The sequence below is a fragment of the Dasypus novemcinctus genome, chromosome 5 (genome assembly GCF_030445035.2).
Source record: "Dasypus novemcinctus isolate mDasNov1 chromosome 5, mDasNov1.1.hap2, whole genome shotgun sequence".
Taxonomy (NCBI): Eukaryota; Metazoa; Chordata; class Mammalia; order Cingulata; family Dasypodidae; genus Dasypus; species Dasypus novemcinctus.
In genome coordinates, this window is record NC_080677.1 from 107,665,611 (window position 1) to 107,676,577 (window position 10,967).

The 10,967-nt window shown below is 42.2% G+C and overlaps 1 non-coding gene across 1 annotated transcript; it reads right to left on the bottom strand.

Moving 5' to 3' along the window:
* Nucleotides 1-6,761: 6,761 nt before the first annotated feature.
* On the bottom strand, nucleotides 6,762-6,868 carry LOC111765316 (U6 spliceosomal RNA). The gene has a single exon (XR_002797697.1). It is a non-coding gene; the product is annotated as a U6 spliceosomal RNA (small nuclear RNA).
* Nucleotides 6,869-10,967: the final 4,099 nt, after the last annotated feature.

Below are 10,967 nucleotides of genomic sequence, written 5' to 3' on the forward strand. Positions count from 1 at the left end.
GCTATAAACATAGTCATGCAGTGATATCTCATTATAGATTAATTTGCATTTTACTAATGGCTAATGAATATCTATTCATATGTTTATTTGCCATCTGTATTCTCTTTGGTGAAATGTATGTGCATGTCTTTTGCTCACTTTCTAAAAGTTTTTGTAATAATGTGTTTTGAGAGTTCTTTTTATATTTTACATATAAGGTCTTTGTCAGATTTGTGCTTTGCAACTACTTTCTCCCACTCTGTAGTTTGTCTTTTTATCCTTCTAACTGGGTTTCTTTGCAGAACGAATGTTTTTAATTTTGATGAAGTCCATTTTATCAATTTTTCCTCTAATGGATGGTGCTTTTTGTGTCAGGTCTAAGAACTTTTTGCCTAGTCCTGAGTCCTGAAGATTTTCTCCTGTATTCTTTTTTAGATGTTTTACAATTTTATGTCTAAGTCCATGATTCATTTTGAGTTATTTTTTTTTTGTAAAAGATGTGAGGTTTAAGTTGTTTTGCTTTTTTGCCTATGGATATCCAATTGTTCCGGTTCCATTTATTGAAAAGGCTCTCCCTCTTCCATTGAATTGCTCTTGCTCCTTTGTCAAAAATGAATTGGGCATATTTGTGTGAATCTGTTCTTGGGTTCTCTGTTCTGTTCCATTGGTCTATGTGTCTATCTCTCCTTCAGTTCCACACTCTCTTAATTATTGCAGCTATATGGTAAACCTTAATATTGGGAAGTGCTGAGATCAGCTCAGCGATAGGTTGGCTTGAAGGGGAGGCAACACAGAACTTTACGAAATAAAGGACAGAGAGAAAGACACAAGAGAGAAGATAAAGCTGGGACCAGGGGACTCACAACTTCTGGAACCAAGAGCCTCGACCCCAGTTTCCACCTTTATTTATTGGAAACTACCAAGCAGCTGTTTGCTATCTGAACTGCAACATCATCTACAATAATAGGGAACAACTACAACATCTACAATAAGAAACAAACCAAAAAGTTCAAGTACAATTTAAACTCTTTTTTTCCCACATTTCCCCCTTTTTGTTTTTGCTAAGGCTAAGTCTACGTAAATGATATTTCACTGATTAACAAAGCATCCTGTGTGATATTTTCACTTTTAGGTTTGAACAATACTCATTAAATTTTTTCTTGGGAAGCGGACTTGGCCCAGTGGTTAGGGCGTCCGTCTACCACATGGGAGGTCCGCGGTTCAAACCCGGGGCCTCCTTGACCTGTGTGGAGCTGGCCCATGCGCAGTGCTGATGCGCGCAAGGAGTGCTGTGCCACACAGGGGTGTCCCCGCATAGGGGAGCCCCATGTGCAAGGAGTGCACCCTGTAAGAAGAGCTGCCCAGCACAAAGAAAGTGCAGCCTGCCTAGGAATGGCGTCGTACACACGGAGAGCTGACACAACAAGATGAAAGATGACACAACAAAAAGAAACACAGATTCCTGTGCCGCTGACAACAACAGAAGCAGACAAAGAAGAACACGCAGCAAATAGACACAGAGAACAGACAACTGGAGGGGAAGGAGAGAGAAATAAATAAAATAAATCTTTAAAAAAATGGTTTTTTTCTCAATACATTCAGTCCCAGGATTGTTCAAACTTAAAACAAGAGATTTACATATACATTCAACAAGGTACATTTGTATATCACTTCGAATCACTTAAGTACACAATATCATTATTAAAATTCTGGTTAGTATTCAAGCATTTTATACATAATCCATAACTACTGTAGATTATATAACAACAAATAATAAGACTTCCAACTAGCAGACATTTAATGAATACACTTTCATTTCTCATGGACTTAATATTCCCAACCAACAAGATTATATAGGCTAGTACTCGATCAAAAATGATCTCATTTTCCCCAGTTTGTATAGTGCTCTGAGCATCTTCACTGGACCTGGGGCCACATCCAATTCACAGGCTAAATCAATATCCACCTTCTCCCTCTTCTTTTATTTTTTTAAAGCAGCCTGCTGGAGGTCTTCCTACTCCCATGAAGGACCTTTCCTAATTAACACATGTCAGTGAGGGATAAAAGACTTTTAGTATTCCAACAATATTACAAATTCTATTAACATGAAAAAACATTATACTTTATCAATTACAGCAGAGAGTATAGTTTTGTCTTCCCAACCAAACAACATTTAATAATTTTTTAAAAGATTTATTTTATTTATTTCTCTTCCCTTCCCCCCAATTGTCTGCTCTTTGTTTCCATTCGCTGTGTGCTCTTCTGTGTCTGCTTGCATTCTTGTCATGCCATACGGAGAAACTGTGTCATTTTTGTTGTTGTTGTTGCATCATCTTGCTGTGTTGTTGTAGAATTTGAGAGAGGTCCAATTATTTGCGTATAGAGAGGCCAGGACTCAGGAATGATTTTGAGAAGGAAAAATGGTTTATTGACTGCCGGCTGGACTCGGGAGCTTTCTGTTTGAATCCCCAGCCCGGAACAAGATTTTCAAATGTCTTTTATACAGAGAGGAAAGGCCAAATGGTCCCTTTGTTTCAGTTCTCAATAGGCTTGAATTAGCATATATATCTTCCACATCTTAGGTAAGCTTTTAGAATGGACTCCAGACATTCAAGATAAGCTTTTAACATATTTTGTTTGCATTTCCCCTAAATACTTAAAGTTTATAGACCTTGCATTTTAAACTGTTTCCTGGGACTGGAGTCGTTGCCAATGTCACTAAGGGCAGGACTGCAGCCTCTTACTATTCTACACCCACAAGTCAAACAGCTTAGGTTATCTCTGAAGAGACAAAGAGCCTCCCACTCATAGCCCACATCAGTGTCAGCTCTCCGTGCATGTAGTGCCTCTCCTGGGCAGGCTGAGCTTTTTTTCTCACAGGGCATCTCTCCTTGTGGGGTGCACTCCTTGTGCGTGGGGCATCCCCATGTGGGGGGTGTGGCATGGCACTCCTTGCACGCAGTAGCACTGCACATGGGCCAGCTCACCACATCGGTCAGGAGGCCCTGGGTATTGAATCCTGGACTATATGGTAGGCGGATGCTCTATCAGTTGAGCCACAACCACTTCCCATTTAATAATTTGATAGAGTAGCAGGGACCTTACAGTTTGTCCCAATTGTTTGCCTATTCCAGGCCCTTAAAATACCATTGTCTCTGATGTTTCTTAGTAGGGTCACTGCCACAGATTTCTTCTATGCAGCCAGATTCATTGCCATCAGGCCAGGGCAGAAAGCCTTGAAATACTGCAAAAGTCCATTGTTGACCTTTTCACACAGGTTTTGCACTTTTTGTATTTATTCAGGCTTGTTTTACTTTTACAAACCATGTTATCTCACTGAATGCTACCATAATACTTTTATAACTTGCTATTTGCATACTAGGTCTGTCCCACATATCTCCATTTCTGATATTATAAAACTAACCATTTTATTTTAGGACAAAATACACCTTATAACATTTCAGTTAGCATTCCCACAAACTTTTTACCTTTTTCAGTATTCACTTAACGTTTACATCTTTCTTTTATCCTATGAAGAAAAATAAACTATTCATTTCAATTTAAGCAAGAACTATTTTTGTTGAAGAAACTGATAGTAATTCTATTAATCGAGACTTACAACTATAGAGATCTCATAAACATTTTAAACTTAGGTAATAATATAAGTGCTTACTTAATTTTTTTGCCATTTGAATAGAGCTCTTTCAGAACCTTTTATTTATCAAATTATGTCACCATCCGGAGGTATCAAAATATACACTGAAAATTCTTTCTTCCTTCCTATCTTCCTTCCTTCCTTTCTTTTTTTTTTTTTTTTTTTTAAAGATTTATTTATTTATTTAATTCCCCCCCCTCCCCTGGTTGTCTGTTCTTGGTGTCTATTTGCTGCGTCTTGTTACTTTGTCCGCTTCTGTTGTCGTCAGCGACACGGGAAGTGTGGGCGGCGCCATTCCTGGGCAGGCTGCTCTTTCTTTTCATGCTGGGCGGCTCTCCTCACGGGCACACTCCTTGCGCGTGGGGCTCCCCCACGCGGGGGACACCCTTGCGTGGCACGACGCTCCTTGCGCGCATCAGCGCTGCGCATGGCCAGCTCCACACGGGTCAAGGAGGCCCGGGGTTTGAACCGCGGACCTCCCATATGGTAGACGGACGCCCTAACCACTGGGCCAAAGTCCGTTTCCCCCTTCCTTCCTTTCTTCCTTCCTTCCTTCCTTTCTTTTTCTTTCTTTCTCTTTTTCCTTCCTTTTTCTCTCTCTTTCTCTCTTTTTCTTTCTTTCTTCCTTTTTCTTTTTTGAACAATCACACACACTGAAACAATTACAACACACACACTGACATTGAACAAACACAAAAGCAGTTCCAAATCTATTAATCTAGAATTTCTTCATTGCTTCCTTTTATAATTCAACATTACTTTTCCAGTTTTCCTCCTCTCACTTTCCTTCTTAATCTCTTTCTGTCCCCAAGCCATACTTGCTTTATGATGCCATGCTTGAACAAGTTCTGTAGCTTAGATAGTTTGATGTAAAGCCGTTCTAGTCTTCGGAATGAGAACCAGCCGTGTACTTTCCAGCATCTGTCTCTCCATCTGCATGACCGGAGGTTCTGGGTTCCACAGGAACTTTTGTCATCTCTTGGTGTTCACGGCATGGCTTTATCCAATGAATTGGTACCCACACAGGACATTCTCTGTCTCCTGGGGAAATACAAGCAAACCCTCAAGGACTTCGAAGGCTTTCCAAACCTCTCAGGACTCTGTGCTGTCACACTAACTTTAGTTTCACTCGAAGCAGTCCTTCTTCCCTTCAGGTCCCTGTTTGGCGGCCAGCTGCTGCAAGCCTTCTTCTCTTCAAGCCCCACATTGGGTGCTAGTTGCTGAGATCAGCTCAGCAATAGGTTGGCTCAAAGGGAAGGCAATGCAGAACTTTATGAAATAAAGGACAGAGAGAAAGACACGAGAGGAGATAAAGATGGGACCAGGGGATGCACAGCTTCTGGAACTGAGAACCTCCACCCTAGTTTCCACCTCGTATTTATTGGAAACTACCAAGCAGCTGTTTGCTCTCTGAACTGAAACATCATCTACAATAATAGGGAACAACTGCAACATCTACAATAAGGAACAGGCCATACAAAGTTCAAATACAATTTAAACTCTTTTTCCCACAGGCAAGACTGATTCCCCCTACTTCACTCTTCTTTTTCAAAATTATTTTGGCTTTTTGGCTACTCTAGGGCTGATCCCTTTCCATATACATTTTAAAATAAGCTTGACTATGTCTACAGAGAAACTTGCTGAGATCCTGGCAGGAATTCACGATGTTGAATCTCCCAATCCATGAACATGGTATGTTTCTCCAAGGATTTTTGTTGTCTTTGATTTCTTTCATCAGCATTTTATAATTTTCATCATACAGAACCTGTACATGCTTTGTTAAATTTATATTAAGTATTTCTCTTTTTTTTTCTTTTTGAAGCAATTTGTAAGCAATGTCTTCTTGAGGAGGGAATTTGAACAGAGACCTGAATAAAGAGAGGACATGAAAGTGAGCCATTAGTGCAAAGATCCCGAGACATGAACTTTGCAAGGACCAGCAAAAAGAATAGTACTGCTGGGACGCAGACTTGGCTCAATTGGATGGGGCATCTGCCTACCAGATGGGAGGTCCGGGGTTCAAACCCAGGGTCTCCTGACTTGTGTGAGCTGGCCCACACACAGTGCTGATGCACCAAGGAGTGCCATGTCATGCAGGGGTGTCCCTCGCATAGGGGAGCTCCATGTGCAAGGAGTACACCCCATAAGAAGAGCCACCCAGCACGAAAAATGTGCAGCCTGCCCAGGAGTGGCGCCACATATACGGAGAGCTGACGCAGCAAGATGCTGCAACAAAAAGAGACACAGATTCCTGGTGCTGCTGACAAGAATACAAGCAGACATAGAGAGCAGACAACTGGGATGAGGAGTGGGGGGTGCAGGGAAGGGGAGAGAAAAAAAAAAGTGTGGGGGGGAGGGGAGTGACATAGAAAAAGAGTGCCATAAAATGTGATCAAGAAAGTTGCCAGGGACCAGCACAACTTTGGTGAAGTCATGATGAAATCTTTGGATTTTATTCTATGGTAAAATGCTATCAGAGACGTTTAAGCACAGGAATCTGACATATTTTAGCAGCCTTGCCCTGAATGAAGAATAGGTTGAAGGAGGGCAATGGGAAATAGGGAGCTCTGTTAGGAAGCTCTTGGAGAGGTCCAGGTGAGAGATGGTGAGAGCTCAGATCCGAATGATAGCTGTGGGGGTGATGGAGGGTGGCTGGAGTCCTGGAATATTTTGAAGGTGGAGCTGACAGGATTTGCTAATGGGTTGAGTGTGGGATGTTAGAGAAAGAGAAGGGTAAAGGATAACTCCAAGGTTTTTGGCTCATGCAGCTGGGTGCATGGTGACACTGTAACAGGTTTTGTCTTGACTATGCTGCAGAAATGAATTTCGAGAGCATGTCTAGTTAGTTAGGCCAGTAATTTATTAAGGTAGGGAGGGAAGAGAAATGGGAGAAAATAACAGATCATGGGTCCTAGGTAAAAAGGAAGGGGCTGAAAGTGATAAAGAGGGCTGATTTACAGACTACAATTTCCCATTATAAATTATAAATCTCCAGGTTTGCTTGTGTAGTGATCCAAACTGGGGAGAAGAAGGCCAGAATAGAGGTCCAAAGGCGAAAGAGAGAGAGATTCAGCCTTTGCACCTGTTTTTATTTATTTATTTATTTTAATTTAATTTAATTTTTTTTATTTTTATGGAATGCTTCATGAAATTGCATGTCATCCTTGTGCAGAGTCCATGCTAATCTTCTCTATATCGTTCCAATTTTAGTATATGTGCTGCTGAAGTGAGCACTTGCACTTACTTTTTGAACCATTAATTGTTCTACCCCTTTGCTAATGGCATAGGAGGAATCCCAGCTGTTTGCTGTTTTGGTTGATTACCCCACCAATCAATTCCCCAGGAAAGCCCAATAATAAGGCCCCTGGAGAATAGCCAAGGCTTCTTCTGGCTTCCAGAGGAAATCTTTTTCTGAATGAAGAATTCCATGAGGGTCCTCCAGCAGCCATCTTGGGGGGGTGGGGCACCAATGTCCATGTGGACTTCTTGCCAGGTTCCAGATTCATCTATTGATTCCCTATCTTGCCTGCTTCATGCCACTTACTGAGAAGAGAAAAACTACATTCCATAGTATAAAAACATAGAGTCACCACCCAGAAAAGACCTAAAATCTGATGTCACAATGTGCAGTGACAAACTGTAATGGGGTAGAATTACTGTTTCCCAAACTAGCCACATTTCCATCATCTTGCCTATTGGTTGGACTTCCAGGAACTGCTGATATAGTACCACAAAGAAGGATCTTGGAGACGGAAGAAAAGGAAAGTGAAATGGATAGTTATTAAGCACTTAAGGACCAAGCTCTTTATCATGTTACTGCATACTTATCCTCATTGGATTCCTTAGAGCTAAATACTAATACCCTCATATTTATAAAGGAAGAAAATGGAGGCTCAGAATAAGTTGCTCAAAGTTGCTTGAGTAGTAATACTTAATTTAGTTCTCCAATTCCAAATCTATTGTGCTGCCTCTTTGATGACATTGCTTACCTAGCCCCTTTCCCATTTTTCCTTTCCTTTTGATTTGATGCTCTTAGTTGCAGAAAGAGAACTGAAATGCTGCAACAGTTATGCTCTCAACTCCAGCCAGTGTGACAATCTGAACCATTAGGAGGCAACCAAGGCCTCAAGGATACCAATGAATATTCCATGGGTACTTCCATGCTCATCCTCGTTGAGTGGCGGGCCCAGTGGCAAATATTGTAACAATAAGTCAGCATTGAATGTGTGACCTCAAAATGCCTAAATATTTGATGAGTATGACTCAGAAATCAAGAAGTTACTTGTAGCAAATCAAGTACTCTACTGCATTGTCAACACAGGACAGCCTCTTATGGTCCTGACAAAGGGATTGTGTTATGACATGTAGATCAGGTTAAGACTCTTGAGGAACTGGGCAGGTAGGGTTGGCTCAGGCTCAGGAGGGGCGCACTTTGCAGCCTTTCACCAGGCTGAAGTCTGACAGTGTGTGAAGTCTCTGAGGAGTTTCTAACAGACACCAGCAGTCTTGGTATACCAGCAGGAGGGGATGGATGTGCTTACCCTGGGACCTTGAATGCCATTCAGGAAACACCAGGAATTTTCTCTTCTCCACTCTCTAGTGAAGACTCTCCTTCCTTTCCAAACCTGCTGCCTGACAGGATTTCTGAATCTCTTTACACTTCCTTCTGATTCTGAGGAATGCAGAACCCTGGCTGTTGTTGCAGTTGGCACTGATGGAAACCTGGTCCAGTAGTCTATGACCATACTACAAGAATTTTCCCAGTCTGCCTTCCTGCTGCCCTTTGCCTAGGCTAGGAGGGTTCCCAGAAAGAAATGCTGAAGCTTGGGGAATAGGCATACACACAAACCAAGTTGAAAAATTAGTATATCTTCTCCCCCCCGCCCCCAAAGGGAAGAGAATTTTGCAGGGAAGACAACACCTTAGGATCTTCTCACTTCATCCTCTTCTATTTCCAGTGTAAAGGTAGTATATTATAATGATGTGAATCTTCTTTCCTGTGACAGTTTGAATTTGGTGAATCCCAAAAAGAGATTATGTTCTTGAACTGGTACTTTCGATTGCTTTAGATTCACTTTAGATCATTTTATTAGATTGTTTTTAATTGAACTACATCAGTGAGGTGTGACTCAGATTGAGACTCCGCCCTCCTGCTGGGTCTTTTTTTTTAAGTCCTGGGGATTGAACGCAGGACCTTGTACATGGGAAGCAGGCACTCAACCACCTGATCCATATCAGCTCCCCTCTTGCTGGGTCTTATATAAAGGGAGACCCAGAGAGACCCAGAGAGAGGAGGCTTCCATTTTGATTCTGCCATGTGAGAAAGGACTTGAGGATTGCTAGCAGCCAAAGCTTAAGCATGAAGCCTCCAAGAGGCTAGGCCTACAAAGTAGCTCAAGGCTAAAGAGATGAACCGTATGCCTGATAGCCCACAGCTAACCCACGGAAGAAAGCGGAGAAGCCCAGACAGAGAGGAGGCCCAGAAAGAGACAAGTCCTATGCCTGGTCACCTATAGCTGGGTTCCAGAAGACAGTACATTCTGGAGTTGGGAAGGCAGGAACTGCGACCAAGATGGCCACCATCTTGCTTCGCAATGTGGCAGGACACCAGGATCAACAGTAGCTGACTTTGGTGAGAAACCATCTCTGATGGTGCCTTGATTCGGACATTTCAAATCCTCAGAACTGTAAGCTTTTACCCTAAATAAAATCCCCATTATAAAAGCCAATCCATTTCTGGAACTTTGCGTCAGCAACCCTTTGGCAAACTAAGACACCTCCTGATTAATTTCTGCTGTACCCAGACAAGGAATACTAGAGCCCTGATACTAGAGGAATTGGGTGCAGTGTTTTTAAGCAGAGAAGTAAGGGGCTGCCTGGGCATGTGTAGGTTTCTCGCTAATACATTAAATGCTGAGAAAATGCTTCAAAGCTGTCACAGTAACCACCAGATAGAAAATAATAAGTGGAGAAAGTTCACAAAGCAAAGCATCAGTGTGGTATCTGGCTCCAAAGCAACTTTCTCAGTAGCTCAGATTTGTACATGCATAACAACTATTTCATTTATAGCACAGAAATGAAAAAACCCACCTAATGTAGGTCATAATGTTTTAAATGATTTTTCCAGTGGGAATATATGTCCCTGATGACATATTCTATTCCCACTTCCTGAAAATGGTCCCTTGCCTCCATTCTGCTGCCTTTTACCTTCCACATGTTGCCTGGTTAATATTCTTAAACATATTACTTTCTTTTTTTTTTTTTAAGATTTTTTTTTTATTTATTATTATTTATTTAATTTCCCCCCTCCCCTGGTTGTCTGTTCTTGGTGTCTATTTGCTGCGTCTTGTTTCTTTGTCCGCTTCTGTTGTCGTCAGCGGCACGGGAAGTGTGGGCGGAGCCATTCCTGGGCAGGCTGCTCTTTCTTTTCACGCTGGGCGGCTTTCCTCACGGGCGCACTCCTTGCGCGTGGGGCTCCCCCACGCGGGGGACACCCTTGCGTAGCACGGCACTCCTTGCGCGCATCAGCTCTGCGCATGGCCAGCTCCACACGGGTCTAGGAGGCCCGGGGTTTGAACCGCGGACCTCCCATATGGTAGACGGACGCCCTAACCACTGGGCCAAAGTCCGTTTTCCCACATATTACTTTCTTGATAAAAAATTTGCACTATTTCCTTATTGCCAATACAATTAAAGCTTAATTCCTCTGTATTTTGTTTGAGACTTTTCACTAATGTTTCTTTACTTATCTTATCGCCTGCTATGCTCCGATAAACAGCTGATTATAGTCTGAGCTATATTCCACAAGTAATGCCCCCCTCTACTCCTCTCTCCTATTCTAACTCCTCCTACTCACACTTGGGGCTGGATTCAAGTCCCACCTCCTCCACTTCTTTCCACTGACCTTTCCCTGCTATAAATGCTTGTAGCACATTTGCTGTACACCTCATTTTGGCAGTTCATTTATCAGGTGCTTAACAGAGACTGAAATAGATGCTTTAAAAAAGGGGATACAAAAAGAATAGGATCAGGTCCCTGCCCTGGAGGAGGAGACCTTGCTGCTCCGCTGTGATGCATTACTGGTCCTTGAGGGCAAGCCCAGTGAAATGCAAGTCCTCAAATTCTGCAAGGATATCTTGCTTACCACAGTGCTATATACATCCTAGGATTTCAGAAAGACTTGCTAAATTGAATTAAATCTCTTTCTCTCTGGGGCTTATGTACTAATTAAGGATGGTGGCTGAAACATAACGGCTAATTACATAATAGCTAATTTGCTCTTAAAAGGCCAAACTTAACCCTGCTAGTCCAACTCAGCTAGGCTATGAGCTAG